Source organism: Prionailurus bengalensis, chromosome A2 (assembly GCF_016509475.1).
Source record: "Prionailurus bengalensis isolate Pbe53 chromosome A2, Fcat_Pben_1.1_paternal_pri, whole genome shotgun sequence".
Classification (NCBI taxonomy): Eukaryota; Metazoa; Chordata; class Mammalia; order Carnivora; family Felidae; genus Prionailurus; species Prionailurus bengalensis.
In genome coordinates this window covers 114,533,039-114,551,947 of record NC_057348.1, presented here as the reverse complement: position 1 = coordinate 114,551,947, position 18,909 = coordinate 114,533,039, and the positions used below count along the sequence as shown (strand labels likewise).

The 18,909-nt window shown below is 45.2% G+C and overlaps 1 long non-coding RNA gene and 1 other non-coding gene across 2 annotated transcripts; both read right to left on the bottom strand.

Moving 5' to 3' along the window:
• Nucleotides 1–14,219: 14,219 nt before the first annotated feature.
• Nucleotides 14,220–17,328, bottom strand: LOC122487991. Its single transcript, XR_006298526.1, has 3 exons — nucleotides 17,005–17,328; nucleotides 15,095–15,128; nucleotides 14,220–14,329 (listed from the first exon to the last, which is right to left on the bottom strand). It is a non-coding gene; the product is annotated as an uncharacterized LOC122487991 (long non-coding RNA).
• LOC122488856 lies at nucleotides 14,973–15,044 on the bottom strand. The gene has a single exon (XR_006298769.1). It is a non-coding gene; the product is annotated as a small nucleolar RNA SNORD93 (small nucleolar RNA).
• Nucleotides 17,329–18,909: the final 1,581 nt, after the last annotated feature.

Genomic DNA, 18,909 nt, shown 5'->3' with positions numbered 1-18,909 from the left:
GGAACTTGCTTTCACTTCTTGTGGAGTTTCTATTTCGGTCCAGGATTTATCAACTAGTTCCCCATTTGGTTGTAAAAACCCAGCGACAAGCAGAGGGGCGCTTCCAAAAAAGGCAACAGGAGGCTGTGAATATTCAAGGTAATATAAACTCAGAGATAGCTCTCGTTCTTTTTTTCTTCTTTATGTCAGTGTTTCATTTCTTCTTTCCAGAGCTTATGTCTGATTATAATCTCCACATTGTCTGCAAATGTGTCTAGAAACAGTGAAAAAATGAGAAGGTTCCAACTGTGCCTTTGGTCATATAGTTCATATGGCTGATTTCATTGGTGGGGGAGGTGGGGCTGTCAGGTGCAGTTACACAGGTTTTACACTGCCCAATTCCAGGAGCTGTTTTTAGAGAGACTCCAATGTGAGTAGCATCCCATGGGACTGTGGGGTATTCAACCTGCACAACCTGTTTCATGGTCCTGGGGGCAAATTACTTCTCCCTTTCTCACTCATAATCTTCCTTAAAGATGCTAAGTTTGAAAGACAACCATCTCAGTGAGTATGGACTGGTCTTTGGGTCAAAAGAATATAATGAATCAACCATCTCTAGTATTTTTTCAATCAGAGATTCCCTAACATTAGGGTGAAGATGGGAGGAAGGAGACCTGCCAATAAATATGACCTCAAGATAAGAACTCTCCTGCCTGCTGACAGTGTTACCCATTTGCCTGTCATAACACCAGGCCTTACTTCTGACATCAGTTTCTTTTTCTGCGCTTCTTTTTCTGCACCTTTTCTCTCAAGTTGTTTTGCAACTGAAGCCCACCAGATCTCACTGCCTGAATAAAATATATGTATTTATAGAGGTAGATAGATATACACAAATAGGTAAATAGTACAGTATCTTTCCGTCTGTCACTTTTAGCTGTGTAACCATGCAGAGTCATTCTACTCAGACTCCCTGTCTCACTATCTGTACAGTAAGGATAACAATAGCAGAACTGATTGCAGGAATGCTGTGACAGAAAGATTGCCTATGCAAAGCCCCGTTTTGCTCCCTAACATCTAGTAAAACAAGTTGATAGCTGTTTTTCATCATTGTAATTATTATTATTAGTTTTTTTTTTTCAAAGCTGCTCTGGCAATAATTTCTTTTCTATAACCAAGAGCTTCCCCCTCCCCATAGTTCTTGGGCTCGAATGGATTGGCCTGACCCTCTCTCCTTCCTTCACAGACCTATTTGACTTCTGTTGTGTTTCTTTTCTTTTCTTTTCTTTTTCAGAGCTTGTCTTAATTTGTGCTAAACACCTCTCAGGATAGTCATTGCCTGTTCCATCCTGGAAGACTGAAAGCTATTATCATTCGCTTTTTCTAAGTATTTGTTTCTTCAGAAAAAAAAAAAAACAAAGAAAATATCCATCACTGTTTTTAAGAGTTTATTACCATGTTTCAAGCATGTGAAAATGTGTCTTTCATGCTTTGCTATAATTTCTCTCTTGTCAGTGGCCACCTTCCTGACTTCACTGTGTGTCTTGATTTGGGTTCTTTCAAAAGCAATTATTGAGAGGAGGAACTCGGGGTGGAAAGTAATCTATTTAGAAGGTGACCCTAGGAAGCATGGAGGGGGGATGGGAAATGAGACAGGGAAGGGAAGAGAGCTGATAAAGAATGTGTTGATGGACAGGTTACTGCCACTGGGGCTCAGTCTTGTTTGGGTCCTGGGACACACTGTGTAGGATTTACCTCAGGATTGTTCCACCAAGGGCCAGGGAAACTGGTGTGTTTCTCCAAGTGGTGTCATTTATTAGTGGAGGGTTGTTCCCAGAGGTATGATGTCTGGGCACCTACAGCCTGCCCTTGTGTTCCTGAGGCTGGAGAGAGACTCTCCATTAGAAAGACATGAGTGCTTGGGATAGGAAGCCATTGTTGCACATAGGAATTGCGCAACAAGGAAGCGGATGTGGTTGGGGACGGGCCGAGGGCATTTGGGCAGGGCACCGATGTAAAGCTTATTGGATTTTATTTTGGGTAAAAAAGACACTTGGGAAATCACTGATGGATTCATCAACAAGCCCAAAACTTTGGGAACACTGAAGGTCCACGAGTCTACCCCTGCAGGACAACAGGTCTCAACTACCAGTTTTCCTCTCTGCCTCCAAAATGCACGAAGGCTGCTGTGCATGTGCCAGGAGGGATGGGACGCATACTGCAGGCGGACTGTCTTCTTGGCTGGCTTGGGCTTGGACTTCCTCCACATGACGGTGCTGGGATTCAACTGCATCACCACCGGCTATGTCTACACCCAAGGGATTGGAGACTCCCTGCTTAGCATCCTCAGGGCCCCTTCAGCTTTATCCAGCCTGCCGGACACAATGCTCTTCAGCAGGTTCAGGGGCACTATGGCTTGATCAGCACAGGAATCACATCCAGCTGGTCCCAGGTAGGCTGTCTGACACTGCGTCTTCTTTGTCTTTGCTACTGGAAGTCCTTTAGATCTGACTGTTTTCTCACTTTCACTAAGCCAGAATTCTTCTTCCAACCACGAGTTGCTAAAAGAGGATGAAGTACATGTTTATTTCTTTGGAAGAAACATGAACCAGCCTATCCTTCTGGACTGATCCTCCATCCATTGAACAAAAGCACATTTCTGTTTGAAGGCAGGCAGGACCTGGAGCACTGAGTCTTACATCTCCACCATGTCGTTACTCTAGGGTATGATCCTGGCAAGAATCGGTGAGTATGGGTCATGTGTGACATGGGATTCTGCAGACTGTGATGATGTTGAGGAATCTTAGAGGCATTTGATGGTTTCTCCACTGTGCACTGTAAGTCTTTATCATTCATTCACCTAGAACATGTTACATGGAAAGAGCTGTCCTAGACACTGGAGATACTAGCGTGGTTTCATCAGACAAAGTCTTAGCCCCACGGAGCATACACTCTGGATGGGAGGCCATTGAGTAAATAGTTAACTACAGTCAACAATATGAAGTGATCAGAGCTATGTTGGGGGGAGGGCAGAAGATTGAGGACATATGGGAGGGACACCAAACCTGGTCTTTGGAGTTAGAGAAGGCTTCCTAGAGGGAGGCACAATTGAGAGATCCCTGAAGAACAAGCTGGACAGGTGACATGGAGAATAAAGAGTGTTCTAGACCAGACAGGCAGTTGTACAGTTGTACAAAGCCTTTTTGAAATGTGAAGACATGGAAATTTGGGGAAGTGAAAGTAGCTATTTCCTAGCTGTCAAGCACATAAATGCTATAGATGGCATCTACATGAAAGGAGGATTTTGATCTGGATCCTTCTCCATGGAGCTGGGGTGGAGGGACAGGAAAGAGGGCAGCTTGGTGGAGTTCAAACCTTCCTTAGCTGCCTAGGGGAGTGGAGGGGAATCCTTTCCCAGGACAAGGTGCCTAACTTTGAGGCTCTACAAGCTTGCCTGCTCTAAGAAGCTGGTCTTGGAACTTTGCCACCAACCACATGCCGTTCATATGTGGCAGTGAGAACTTACCTAATTTGGTAAGGGTGTTTAGATTAAAAAAAATTTTTTTTAATGTTTATTCATTTTTGAGAGACAGAGAGAGACCATGAGCGGGGAAGAGGCAGAGAGGGAGACACAGAATCCAAAGCAGGGTCCAGGGTCTGAGCTGTCAGCACAGAGCCCAATGTGGGGCTCCAACTCACGAACTGCGAAATTGTGACCTGAGCCAAAGTTGGACACTCAACCGACTAAGCCTCCCAGGTGCCCTTAAATTTTTATTAAAGTTTGATCAGTTGATGCATGGTGACTCCATCAGTGACATGTTGGGATCAGCAGTGATGGCAATGGAAACAGCTTAACAGCATAAGGTGTTTAGACCCAGCGATTAGACCTGCAGATTCCCAGCCTAGGCAGAATCTGGGCCTTGCTCTTAGACATGGGATCCCTGTTTCCACCCAAGCCTTGTTCTATCCCCCAAATCCAGAGTCATCACCTTCAAAGCCCCTCCCTGAGGTTGCAGCCCAGAAACCAGTGGATTCCTCAAGCAGGTCAGAAATGCAAGGAGTGGAATGTGTGGTAGTGGGTGGTGGAAGGTGTGGATCGAAAACCAAATCTATCTTCTTCATTCATTCAACAAACCTCATCTGCTAACTCTAGGTCCTAGGTTTCGGTAAGGTCCCTGACCTCTAGGGACTCAGAGCTTTACCTTCTCACCTCTGGAGCCACAGTGGAGTGAGAGCATGGGGCTGGGGGATATTTGCATTATTTTTGCCAGGGAGACCCAGAAACCCTTGGTCCACAGAAGCTTTGGAACACTGGGAGAGGGGAAATGAGGTTTTTGTAGATCGGATTCAAGAGATTATAGAACCATGGGCTAGCCTGGGAACCTCATTCCTCTGATGTAAAATATGTGTGTGAGAAAGAAATTGTGTTCCTAATTCTAAATGACTGATTAGAAACCTGTTCACTCATCTGGAGTTTACCTAACCTCTAAAATATTTTAAGGGGGACGGTGCCTGAGCAGCTCAGTCAAGTTAACTGTCTGACTTTGGCTCAGATCATGATCTCACGGTTCGTGGGTTCAAGCCCATGTTAGGCTCTGTGCTGATAGCTCAGAGCCTGGAGCCTGCTTCAGATTCTGTGTCTCCCTCTCTCTCTGCCCCTCCCCTCCTCACACTGTCTCTCTCTGTCTCAAAAATAAACATTAAAAAATTTTTTTTAAAAAGATATTTTAAGTGAAGTACCTGACAAGTAGATTATTTTTTTTTAGTAGGGCATTTGGCTTGCACTTTTACCCTTTAATTGCATGAACTACTGAAAGCAGATTGGCCATTTAAGATTTAGGCAATTCACATTGTGAAAATAAACTAGTTCGAGGGGGGGGGGGTGGAGTGAAGTCCACTTGACTCTTCCTGAATCAAAGGAAATGATCATTTTTGGAGAATGCGAAATATAATCAGAAATGCCTGTAATCTAGAGAGGCAGCATGACAGAAGCTTCCGGCTTTTCTCTACTGCAATAGCGGTTCTTTTTTTTTTTTTTTTTAATTCTTTAATGTTTATTTTCGAGAGAGAGAGACAGAGTGTGAGTGGAGGAGGAGCAGAGAGAGAGAGAGAGACACACACACACAGAATCTGAAGCAGGCTCCAGGCTCTGAGCTGTCAGCAAAGAGGCCAACGCGGAGCTTCAACTCACGAACTGTGAGATCGTGACTTGATCTGAAGTCAGATACCCAACCAACAGAGCCACCCAGGCACCCTCACAATAGCAGTTCTTTTTTGCTAATCCTTGATGAGGATTCCAGAGACACAGAACACTCTTGACACTCATGAAGGAGACAGCTCAGGACTTGAAGCCAGCCTGCCTGATGATGTTGGAAGTCACCTACGTTCCCTGTGTCACCATTTCCTTCTCCATCAGACAGGGTGGTAATGAGAGTGCCTACCTGTCAGGGAGGTGACAAGCATAGGAGCTACTTATTAGAATGAATATGAGGTCTCATCTTCAGTGGTCATCATTACTCTATTTTGGCTGTAATTCTGGTGCTTTCACAAGCATTGCTGTGTAAGGGTGGGTGTGGGCTGGGCCACGAGACGGAACCACGATGCTGAGTGAAATGGATGCTGTGTGGTTCCTGCACACTCACTGCCCACAGGTGCCCTTGACATTCATTCCTAGCAGAATCACAAATGACCTTGGGGTTGTGTGCTGTTGAAACTGCACACGTGAAAAGCACCAGTGCCCAAAAGTATACCTTTCTTGTGTGTGGGTTGGCATGGTCAGCACGGTCAGGTCTCTGTGGTGACTGGTTCTCTCACCAGGACGGGTGGCCTGTGGCCTGCCTTGGCATTCGACTGGGTATCCCCAGGCCAGGTTCATCCCAGGCATTTGTTCAGTAAATACTTGTTTCCATTCTGATGGAAACTAAGTTACAGAACTCTGGCTACAACAAGACTGGGCACATTGCCCAAAAGTCACTTTGCTTTTTAAAATCTAGGAACTGTAACTCTTTATGCCTTCACTGTAGAAATAATTCTGTCAGTGCATAATTAGCTCTCACTTCTGTGGGCGCTTCCCATTGTACCACCGGGGCATTTTACAAATGCTTTCTACCTCTGTAAGCACTGCTTGCTAAGGGCTGGGGCTGGGGATTTGACTGGTAAGTTCTAGGTCAGAGTCTAGGGCAGGGCAAGGCCTTTGGCGGTCCACACCCCCAGAGACTGAGAGGCCATGCTGGGTGGTCAGTGTATCCCTGAGGCTGGGGGGCTGGCCACAGCCAGGTGGTGGCCACAGCAGGTGGTGGCCACAGCAGGATGGCAAGGGCAGTGCAGGAGGACAGAAGGTCTGGCCAGGGCTTTGCAAAGGCAGGTACTGAAGGACACAAGCATATTCAATCCAAATAATTCTTGAGTTCAGAGCTAAGTCCAGGAATCAGGGCAGGGGCAACCAGGAGGCCTCTATAGAGTCAAGGCTGGATCTCTGGGAGAATCTAGAAGGTCAGCTGACTGGAAGACCTACCAGACAGACAGCAGCTGTGACAGTGCCCGTGCAGGCAGGGGTGAGAACCCCTAGCGTCGTCACTCACAGACAGCAGTGGTTAAAAGTGTGGTTGAAAGTGGGGGTATGAGGAGAGAGGAGGCTAATCCCTGCTGTGCTAAACCAGGAGCAATGAGGGAAAGTCTGGAATTGGAACTAGGTTGGAAGGTGAAGACGTTGCTCTCTGTCCTAACCATTTTTGGAATGGAGGCATCAGTAAATACACCCCACATGAAATTATATTGCTAGGTAGTGATGATGTGGTGATGGTGATTTAAAAAAATACTTACAACACCACAAATTATGACAGTAACATGCAGAAATGGCCAGGCATGATGCTACACACTTCACAACACCGTTTCATATAATCCTCCAGTGAGATAGTGCTCTAAACGTTCCCATTTCACAGATGAGGAAATAGAGCCACAGAAAGCTTCATTTATCCCCAAGACAATGCCATTCAGTGTCAGAGCTGAAATTCTCTCCGCGGTCTCTGATACCTGTTTACACTTACTCTCCCCCAACACTGCTTCCCTGTAGGTCTCTGGTCCTTTGACCTCACTGTGACCCAGCTTCTCCAGGAGAACATTCCAGAAGCAGAGCGAGGGGCTGTGAATGGTGGGCAGTGCTCCCTGAACTACCTCACAGACCCCATTCACTTTGTCCCTGTCATATTGGCCCCACGGCCTCAGCAGTTTGGCGCACTGGGGTTGCTATTTGTAACCATGGGGCACGTGTTGTACTTTTTTTTTTATGCGAGGAAGTATAACGTTACAAATGGCTATTCTCAGAAGACAGCGAAGAAGGGCACTTCAGTCTGACAGGTAGGCAGCACCTCTGAGTGCTCAGAGCTCCGGTAACCCTGGCCCCGTCTCATTCTGAGCGTTTGCAGTGATGTCCCCGCCTTGCTGCCGGGAACCTGCCTTGTTCTACTGCCCCATCGGAGAGCACCCGCATCAAATGCACCTTTGCAGCGATGGGTAGTTGGAAATGGGTCTGACTCACCGCGTGCCTGTTAACTGAACCGAGATTCCACTCCAGACAGCTGGGAGGGGCTTCTTTTACTTTTGCCAACAGAGCAACTCAGTGTTCCCAGGTTTGTATTGTTCTTTGGGGTCTAAAATTAGTCAAAGTCTTTTGGACAATCTTAGAACTAGAGAGAGTGGAGCATGTTTGGTCTCAATTCCTTGGATATGGGGTTTTATTTAAAAAAATTTTTTTTTTTTAATTTTTTTTTTTTTTTTTAACGTTTATTTATTTTTGGGACAGAGAGAGACAGAGCATGAACGGGGGAGGGGCAGAGAGAGAGGGAGACACAGAATCAGAAACAGGCTCCAGGCTCCGAGCCATCAGCCCAGAGCCCGACGCGGGGCTCGAACTCACGGAGTGCGAGATCGTGACCTGGCTGAAGTCGGACGCTTAACCGACTGCGCCACCCAGGCGCCCCTAAAAAATTTTTTTTTTAAGTTTGTTTATTGTTGAGACAGAGGCAGAGCATGAATGGGGGAGGAGCAGAGACAGGGAGACAGAATCCGAAGCATGCTCCAGGCTCCGAGCTGTCTGCACAGAGCCAGATGCAGGGCTTGAACCCATGAACCGTGAGATCATGACCTGAGCTGAAGTCAGACACTTAACTGAGTGAGCTACCGAGGTGCCCCTAATACGAGTTTTTTGTTTTACAGGTGGATTGAGAATGTTCTTTGATGTGGTAGGGGCTCCTCATGAGGCCTGAAGCTATTTATTGAAGAAGTAGATCATTGTAACAATCTAACTAGGGATCCAAACTAGGGATCTGATGGTACCCCAGCAGACTTGGGCAGGTTCGGCCTCAGTGAGCAAGCTAAGACTTCCGGTTCGGCCAACTCTGGCTAAGAAAAGCACAAATTTGTGATGAGCAAATTTTGAATTTCTGGCCGCTTACAATCAACAGTAAAACTAGCTTTTGAGAGGCTTAAAAGAAAAAGAAAAAAAATATATATATATATATGCTTAAAATAACACTGAATTGCTGTTTTGTAAGTGTTGTAACATACAAGTTCACCTAGAAGTGAAAACAAGGAAGCTGGCAAATAAGCCTCTACAGGCCTGTATGTCTATCTGAGAAGCTTTGTGCGTGTGGGGTCTGGCCTGTAGTACACTCAGTAGCACCCGAGTGGGCTGATATTGTTGGGAATGACATGTTCTTTTCTTTTTTTTGAAGTTTATTTTGAGAGATAGGGGGGAGGGGGATGGGAGCAGGGGAGGGGCACAGTGAGAGAAGGGGAAGAGAATCCCAAGCAGGCTCTGCACTGTCAGCGCAGAGCCTGATGTGGCTTGAACTCACCAACTCTGAGATCATGACCTGAGCTGAAATCAAGAGTCAGATGCTCAACTGACTGAGCCACCCCGGGAATGACATTTTCTAAGACAGGGTTTCTTGGCCTCTGCATTATTGACGTTCTGGTGCAGACAGTCCTTTGGGGTCTGTCCTGCACATTATAGGATATTTTGCAGCATCTCTGGCCTCTGCTCACAAGATCTCAGGAGCACCCCTTACCCACACAATTGTGAGAGTCAAAAGTGTCTTCAGACAATACAAAGGTCTCCATCCCAATACAAAGGAGGGGGAAAATGTCTTTCCCCATCCCATCTCCTCTAAAGAATCACTCCTTTTTTTTTTAATTTTTTGAATGTTTATTTATTTTTGAGAGAGAGAGAGAGAGAGAGAGAGTGTGTGTGAGTGGGGGAGGGGCAGAAAAAGAGGGAGACACAGAATCCCAAGCGGGGTCCAGGCTCTGAGCTGTCAGCACAATGCCTGATGTGGGGCTCGAACTCACAAACTGTGAGATCATGACCTGAGCTAAAGTAGGATAACTGACTGAGCCACCCAGGTGCCCCCCCCTCACCCCTTTTTAAGCTTATTTGTTTGAGATAGAGATGGAGAACCAGCAGGGAAGGGGCAGAGAGAGAGGGGGGAGACAGAGGATCCAAAGCGGGCTCAGTGCTTGACAGCAGAATCACTGCTTAAGAGTAATGTCTGAAGGGAAGAATCCACCTATTGTTAAGAGACAAATGATAAAAAGTCATTGTTACCAGTAAGGAAACTACGAAAGGGGATTTTACACACAGATCTGCTTTTTAGACCTAAGTGAAATGAGGGAAGGGGAGAATTTTGTGGAATATTTTGCTTAACCTAAGGTAGTTTTTAAAAACTGTACTTTATGTAAAGTTCTGGTAATAGTTATGATGTCACCTCCCCTGCCCAGTCTTGACTCTTCCATTAAAAGTGAAAATTACTACAGATACAAGCGTGTGCGTGCGCACACACACACACACACACAGGCCCCAAACTAAGTAGGTCAAGAAATCAGAAACATACGGACCTAGAAATCCATATGTCCTTCATATGGATTCTTCATTAAGGAAGTTTTATTTTGTGGACCTGTAGCACACCAAGTCCCTGGATGATTCTAATGAACGCACAAGTACTTGCCCATAGTCTTAGAACAAAAGTATTTAATAAATACATCCTGAAGCCTTTTATTTACAATCCCCAGAAGTGCTAGCAGCCTGAGGGTAGAATTAATGTCAAGTCTTGTAAGTGGCACTGGCTCCCTCCTCCTGCACCCTGGAAAGAATAGCTGCCTACCTATTGTCAGTTCTGTTGTAAGTGGTAATTTTGCTCTTGCTTTTCCGCCAGGTCCTGTAATAGGATGGCAACATCCTTCTCTCTATTGGATTGTGGAACCACTATCCCTGTGGTTCCCATGAATGTTTTTATTCATGTTTAAGAAACAGAAATATAATGCAAATAGCACTTATATAATTTTCATAATACAGTTCCTTTAACCCAGCATCCAAAATATCATTTATAGTCAATATAAAATTGAGATATTTTACATTCTTTTTTTAATGTGAATTCTCCCAAAGCTGATGTTTTTTAGACCTCAGTGCATGTGAGTTTGGAGTAGTCATGTTTCAAGTACTCGGTAGTGACATGTGGCCAGTGCCTACTGTATTAGACTGCAGTTTGGACTCTATGATGATTCCCAAAGTTCCACATATTTCTCCAGCACAGAAGGTCTATAAATGATACAGTGTGCTTTACTCTGCCTTAAAGAGTGGGGGTAACATGCCAGGGCATTTGTTCAACTGGGAAACCAATGGTATGAGGCCCTGATCCATTAACTGCACCATTCTGCTCTGCTCCCAGAAACAAATCACTGTGACGTCCATCAGCCTGATTTGACTGGATTTAGTCTCTTTATCTCTGAAACAGATTGATGTGGAGCTGTCCTTCTGGAAATGCAGATGGCGATGGTGGGGAGTAGTACCTCAAGAAATTAGCCCCTCACAGTACAGATAAACTCCACTAGGGGGCCCTCTAGTCAATGGTTGCATAGTCCCGGATTGGGATAAATCACAATTTTATAACAATATATCTAAATCAGGACTTTTCAGTTCATGAATACGCAGTAAATTTTGGAAAGGGAAACTTTATGAGTGCAAAATAAAAATAAGCCTTTCAAATACATATCTGGCTGTTTGTTTACACAATCTCAACATGGCTTTTCTCTGAAGAGGTGTTATCCCTTTGGCTTGGCAAGGAGCTGGGGTCACTGGCCGACTGGCCTCACAACTCAGGTCCATCAGTCTCTACCATCTCTGTATCCTTGTTTAGTCATGCATACACCTTTTCTGTTCTACTTTGTTCAAGGTACTTGAGATCATGAGGGGAAAAAAGCATTAGGTTTTTTAGGTTTAGGTTCCAGGTTCCAGGGAGCCTACAACGCAAATGACCCCACTCCCTCCTCCTTTTCCATTTTAAATTTATATTTAAGTGCCAAATAACAAATTTGCCAACTGGCTCTTTTCTCCAGCTCCTAGGAGGCTCAGAGCCAAGCTGGCAGGAGACTAATGCAGGAGGTCTAATGGCTTGGCTTTATAATCCTGCTCTTCCTGGTGAGCTTTTATCCCCTTTTCTAATTATTGTATTGTTTGCTGTTTATTTAGAAACCACCCTAACATTCAGGGAATGTGGTAGTGATGGGGGGGGGGCGGGTAAAAATAGATATAATCATCTCTTCATAGCTTGTCCCAACAATTGAATCTTTCAGCTATTGACTCAGATACTAAGTGAATTTTTTCCTTCTAACAGAAGTTAACGGGGGCACATTCTAACTGGCTTCATCTGACATAGTGATGTGGCTAAGTCATACCATGAAAGCACCATAAAACAGGAATCATCTATCACAGGGCTTAACCAACACACAAGAGAAACACAATACATATTTGCCGAATTGTGAAAATACTTCAGGTTTCGGAAACCTCAAAAGTACTTGAGTTTGGAACACTCACTTGAACTACAAACAGTTTTTTTTTTTTTTTAAGAACCCAAAATTACTTGTAGTAAGTAACACTATAGAGTGTCTAGGTCAAAATGGGATATGCCCATTCTTGAAATCAAATTATGGGGCCCTACCTACCTGAACCAACAAGAACAACAGAGTAACTGTGATATTGGGCAAGTAATATCTGAGGATAGCGACTGGAGTTCTTAAGATACTGCATTTTCAGTGAAAGCATAACGATTGGCATAAAGTTATACTTCAATCCCATCTTCTTTTGTAGTCATAAGGAAAGATTCTCTTCAAGCCCAGCCTCCTCCCTTGGAGTTAATAAGCCCTCTTTGAAAACATTTCATTCAACTCCAGACTTGCTTCACTTCTCAGAGCACTTGAGCACAAACTGGCTGGAAGAACGGTCTTATTGGCCTTGGCCCGTCTTAGCTGTGCTCAACACGCAGGTGTGTGCTGTGCCAAGGAGGGCAAGGTGACTCTGCAGGCCTGTGGGGTAGGCTCCAGCTCCTCAGCCCATCTTCTTTGGGGTTTACTAGACTCATTTAGCCAAGGTATTGGGCAACTGTATTGTCATCATGGAGGGGGTTTGGGGGAGACAGAGCAGGGAATGTTCTCAAGCCTGCATCTGAAGAGCATTGCTGGGTCTTCCTGCAGGCAACACAGCACAGCAACAGCTGTCAGAAGTACACATGGTCTCAGGGCAGGGCGCAACAGGCTCTGAGATTACACCTCCTCGTTACCTACAGTAAAGAACAATGACTCACAACCAATACCCGGCCCATCCTTCCTTTCAAAAGCGTCCTTGAACATCCGCAGAGAAAAAGGGAGAGCTCAGACTGGTTTTTTTCAGGAGTAAACCGCATGACTTAGGCATTAAGCTTTGAGATCAACCCAAGCCCAATAACTTAGCTGCTAGAACCTCACTTCATTTCCTAAGTCCCTTGGCTAGTCATTTATCAGTCAAGGCCATTCTAAATTTTCTTGGAATGGGAAATTGCCGGTGTGGAAAGCAAGGCTATCAGGAACCTGAAATGGTGCCGAGCAGGTTACAGGGCAAATACAGGGTAGCAATTTCCACACTCCATGTGGGCCACTAAGAATGGACAGTCCAGAGACTGGAGGCAAAGTGCCATGACAGACTCAATGAGACTGAAAATGCAGCTGTTAAGACAAGGAATGTGTTGTTGTCTGGAATGTCCATAAGGAGAAATTCTATATCCTTGACAGGTGAACCAACATATACCTTTTGATTTTCTCAGGTATTATATTGTATGCACAAGTCACTTATGTGACTTACACCTCAAAAGGTTTTGATGTTTTTGCCACTTTTAACACCTCCCTAAATCATTCAAGTGCTGACCCAAGACCATCTTTTCATAGATTTCACTGGAAATGTCATTAAGATGCCAGAAAAGTTAAGTTTTAAAAATCACATTTATTGAAGTGTAGTTTACATTTAGCAAAACACACCCCTGAAATTTGACAAATGCTAGTGCCACCATAATCAAGATATAAAACACTTCCAGGGCTCCTGGGTGGCTCAGTTGGTTAAGTGTCCGACTTCAGGTGAGATCATGATCTTAACGTTTGTGGGTTCGAGCCCCGCATTGGGCTCTGTGCTGACAACTCAGAGCATGGAGCCTGCTTGGGATTCTGTGTCTCTCTCACTCTGTGCCCCTCCCCCGCTCACACTCTGTCTCTCTCTCAAAAATAAATGTTTTAAAAAAAGATATAAAACACTTCTTCAAAACTCACTCATGCCCCTTTGCAACCTACCCTTGCTGATTGTTACTAAGCCATTAATCTGTTTTCTGTCAAAAGGATCAAATTTAATCGCTGAAATAATGTATTATGGAAAAATCTGTATGCATATAAAATTATTTTTATTTATTAAAAAAACTTTTTTAAACATTTATTTATTTTTGAGACAGTGTGAGTGGGGGAGGTGCAGACAGAGAGGGAGAGACAGAATCTGAAGCAGGCTCCAGGCTCTGAGCTGTCAGCACAGAACCCAACGTGGGGCTCGAACCCACGAACTATGAGATCATGACCTGAGCTGAAGTTGGATGCTTAACTGAAAGAGCCACCTAGGCACCCCTAAAACTGTATTTTTAAAAGGATGCTTTGAAATGTATCTTTAGGGCAAAGGAATAGGATTTAAAAATAATCTTTGCAAATTAAGGCACAAGTGACAGTGTTGTTAAGACAGTTGTAGAATAGTCTAGTTACTATGTCAAGCTTCAGGCTAGGGCTGGTTGGCAGAAAGGCTAAATAATAGAACAGAATTCTACAAAATTCTCTATGGTGCTGGTAGATATATGTTCTTACAGATATTTGGCACCTTCTCAAAATTCACCCCTGCTACTACCATGAAAGGGACAAAGACAGCAAAAGCCTCTATTCAATCACCATATGTTCAAATACACTGTATCTACTTGAAAAGCTTCTTTCAAACACCACAATTGTCTTTCGAGCACCAGACCTGTAAAAGAAGTATCACAACAGGTAGTTAGACCGGCAATTATGAAATAAGATGTGCTATTAAGAAAATAAACAGTGGTTTCTAGACCATGTTTACAAAAGCTGTGCAGCAGGTAAGTTAACAGAATTCCACAACATACTATGCATTGTCAACTCAGACTTAGTAATGTTCTCATATAAAAGTGAATTAAAAAAAAAAATTTTTTTTTAACGTTTATTTATTTTTGACACAGAGAGAGACAGAGCATGAATAGGGAGGGTCAGAGAGAGAGGGAGACACAGAATGGGAAGCAGGCTCCAGGCTCTGAGCCATCAGCCCAGAGCCCGATGCGGGGCTTGAACTCACGGACTGTGAGATCGTGACCTGAGCCAAAGTCAGACGCTCAACCGATGGAGCCACCCAGGCGCCCCTAAAAGTGAATTTTTAACTCAAACCCTATCTTACTAAAAGCTCAAAATGGTCACCATAGGGAAAGATACTTTGAAAGATTAAATGCCAATTACTTAAAAATCCATTAAAAATAACCTTTTCTTGGCATAATAAAGTACTGCCTATTTATTACAGGCTTTCCCCCCTTCATATCTAAGACATACTTTATAAAGGGAGGAGGGATGTGACTGCAGGTAACTAATTCCTATGAAGTTGGCCTCAGGTAAATCCTTTAACCCATCAGAGAAGCATATCCAATCAGATTAAGAGTTCTCATCCTTGGCCAAGAATTCGATTCAGCTATTTAATAACAAATTATCTCCATTTGGTCCATACCTGAAGTTCATCAGCATCTTGAACTGGACTGTGCCTGATAGAAAAGTGAGAAGAACAACGTTAAGAATATCAATGAACTCTTCATGATTTAGGTTTTTTTGTTTGTTTGTTATGTAAAGAGCATCTTTTATTGTGGTTACCTACTAGTTACCTAAAAGCTACCTTTGAATAGAATCCCCATATAAAGGCTTTCTCCAAATTTCCTCACACTTGGGAAATCTCCTTGGTAATTTCCAGCCAGGAGTAAAATAGAACAGTGAATTAAGTTCCTATCATCTGGAATTCTATGTAATATAATGTCAGCACCCACAACATGTCCAACTTGACCCTTACATTAGCATGGAACAGTATCAATTTTAGAAAAAAACAAAACAAAACCTGAAATGTTACTGGCAACAGTTTGTACCTAGGAAACACTAAAACAAGCTCTAAACAGATTTAAAAACCAAAGGAAGCCTGAAACTTGTTGACCAAGCAGAAGCAGACAGAGCCCAGCAAGTTGAGAACAGTTCTCGGCACTTGCTCAGTTTCCACTACCCTTAAATAGACACTGGCTCAAGCTGCTGTTTCCTCGTCATGGTGCCTGGCTCCCTCAGCCCGTGTTTCTCTCTCACATGGAACTGTTGAAACAGTTTGGCTCAAGAGGAACCCCCCACCACATAAAGCAATTGTAAACCAAAGCCTGACCATTACATTTCCCCGTGTTGCAGTGCTAGTCACCAGACTGAGGGACTCAGGACAGGGAAATCTGTCCCTGTGCTCTGGGGTAATAGATATGGCTGGAAAAGGGATGCCTACAGCACAGCTTGCTACCCCCGCCCCTTTAAAAGCACGATAAAATGGGATGTCCCATTCAGTTTCCTGGTCAGTAATATCAGTTATTTCCTAATAGGTAAAAAGGTCTTTCATAACTCTACGGGCAAACATGTAACCCCCAGAAGCCTCACATTTCAAGAGATTGCTAAGTGATACTTAGGATATCTACAAAGATTCCTTCATTCACTCAACTCTAAATTTAGATCTTTACAAAGTTTACTAAATCCGGAGAACAACCGTTTCTATAGCATAGGTGCCAGCGTCTTGGTGGACACAAATCAGAATCCCAATGGTTCATTTTTTCCCGGGACAGAAAACCATGATGGGCTTCGCACCCTGAAAATGTTGGAAGAGGGTCCTGCGCTGCATACGGTACTGGTCACTCCAGAAAAGGTGAATCTGGGGCAGAAAACTGCAGGCAGGACTCACAGCAGTTATCAGCCCCCGCAAACGAACCCCAGACCTTTCAAAAAGCCAAACCACCCTGCAAAGTGGCAACTGAAAGGCATTTGTGGGGAGTGGCTGTCAGAGCGCAATTGCCGCCGTTTGTTGCTAGCACACTAATTAAGCTGCTCCGCACGTAGAGTTAAAGCGCTCAGATCCACGATCTGGCTCATTTTCCAAACTGGTTACGTCGGGGTCGTGGTAACACCAGGCAGGCGGGAGCCCGGAGCGAGCCAAGAGCACCGACTCCGACCCGGTTGGGCGCCTTCCGCCCCGCAGCTGCATTCTCCAAAGTTATTTTTTCTTTGAAAAGGGCACTTGAAACTCCCAGTGGCTTGGAGCCCTTGAGCATCGAGGCCACAGGCACCAGAGATGAGGGGACCCGGGGAGCGGTAGGCTGGGGGCCGGGGGAAGGCGCCACAAGGATGCTTCCCAGGAAGTAAGGGTCCCCGACTCCACGAGGACGTCCTTACCCCAGAGGAGCCCTCACGGGGGCTCCTTCCCCGGGATCGGGGGCCTCTCCCGAGGGGGCGCCAAGCTGAGGCCGAACCCGCGTCATGGACGCCCGGGCGAGGCGGGCACAGGGACCCAGAGAGAGACCCCAGACCACGTGGCCGGTTCCGGCGTCGGGCCGGTCCGAAGACACTCACCGAGTCGCACACCGCGTCGGAAAAGGGAGGGCGCTGGAGAGACGAAGTTTAAAAGGGGCTTGGGCGGTCGGCACCCTGAGACAACCAACCAAAAATTACCCCCAGCGCCCCTCCCGGCCTAGTAACCGCCCCGCCTGCGCCGCCCAGAGGCTCGCGCGCGCCCCCTGCCGGCGACTCACGTTCCCCAGCCCTGGCCTCGCAGCCGGCGGACTCAGCACGCTTGCCTGAACACCTCTCTGTGTGGGTGTTCATTTATACCACGCTGCAGGTTTGATGAAGCTCCTGGCATCAAATCAAATAATGTTAGGTATGTAACCGCCTGCCCCGCCCCGAATTCCATGCCTTCCCCCAGGGTGGTCTGCAAGTCAAGAAAGCACTGCCGGACAGGACCCGCAGTCTCCAGCCTTGTGCTTACGTTGAGTTTTATCCTTAATTTGTTTTTCGAATTTTGAGATTTGAGGCTTCCTAAACTGGGGCACTTGAGATTATTTTGGTTGGAGGGACTGTTTAGTATGACAGGTATGTTTTGAGTGTTTACTGTGCCAGGCAATGTGATTGGTGCTGGGGGGTATAAAGTGGAATGAGAAACTGCACCTGCCCTCAGAAAACATAGAGTGACGTTCAATTGTTGATAGAAGCCCACTCACTGTGCCCATGGCACAGCGCAGACCACTGAGCCCAGCCTGCTAAGGGGTCAGGGAGGGCACCTTGGAGGAGGGGTACTGATGGTACGTCTAGCATTACCAGCAGGAATCTGACTGCACCTCGAATATTGGAGAATATTTGGTAAAAATCAAAGAGGCCAAGAGAATTAAAGAGGAAGTATAGAGTAGAAGTCAGCTAGAGTTTTCTCTAGTGGAGTAGAGCCAGCCTTAGGGTGATCTCCAGAAGCAGAGTTGTCATGATGGTGGAATGTAAGCTCCATAAGGACTCCGTTTCCTTGTCTGCTGGCTCCCCAGAACTGAGCATAGTGCCTGGAATATACTTGGGTCAGGAGGAAATTACTTCAGGAAAAGACATTCGCCATTTATCCCCCCAAAAAGTTGAGTATTCATACTATCAAACTCTTGAAGGCTCATAACGGTGGTAGTGATGGGGTCTTATCCTAGGCTGTAACTTTCCTGGGTCACCTTGAATGTGAATTTATCTCTGCATTTCCAGTACATAGCCAAGGGCTTGGTGTGCTGTAAGGGCTTGATAAAACATGCTGAATTTCCTTTCCTGGCATGTATTTGGCCTGTCGTTCAAACACACTTATAGAGAAGGTATCCTGGGGCCTCTGGAGGTGTTGGACATTTCTCTGGCTAGTTTTGCTGCTGCTAGAGGGGAACCTTATCCCCACCACTGCCATGATTCTCTGTGGAGAAACTTCTGCTGGATAATGCCACAAACCTCTACCTATCCTTTTCTCATTCCTTTTCAGAACAAGAAGGAATTTCAATAAAATCCAGTGTTAATATGAATTTTGAGAGCATGCAAATTAGGGTAGGCTTGTTAACTTTCATTCTCTACCTGTCCTCTGTTCTCAATGGAAGAGTCTAAGATTCTTCTCTGATGGGAGGGGAAACAGGGGCTAAGAAGTGACCATTGGAAGCCATTGAGGGTTTTCTTGGTTCAGTATACAATCAATTGGGTACATTGTGTCATTGCCTTTACCTCTGTGCTTTCTTTATAGTCCTAACTAAATGAAAGGTAGTATTTCTCTGTAACCATGCAGTAATGATCCTGCATTTTACACATTTACAATTTTTGGCTCCCAAGTATGTCATGGCAGATAACATCCAGTGGCTCATTCTCTTCAAGGAAGAGCAAATTCATTAGAAGGCTATAAACTGAAGATTCGTGTTTTTTCTTCCCTCACTGCCCAGGATCGGTGTAAGGGAATGGTGACTCAAGGTCTAGACT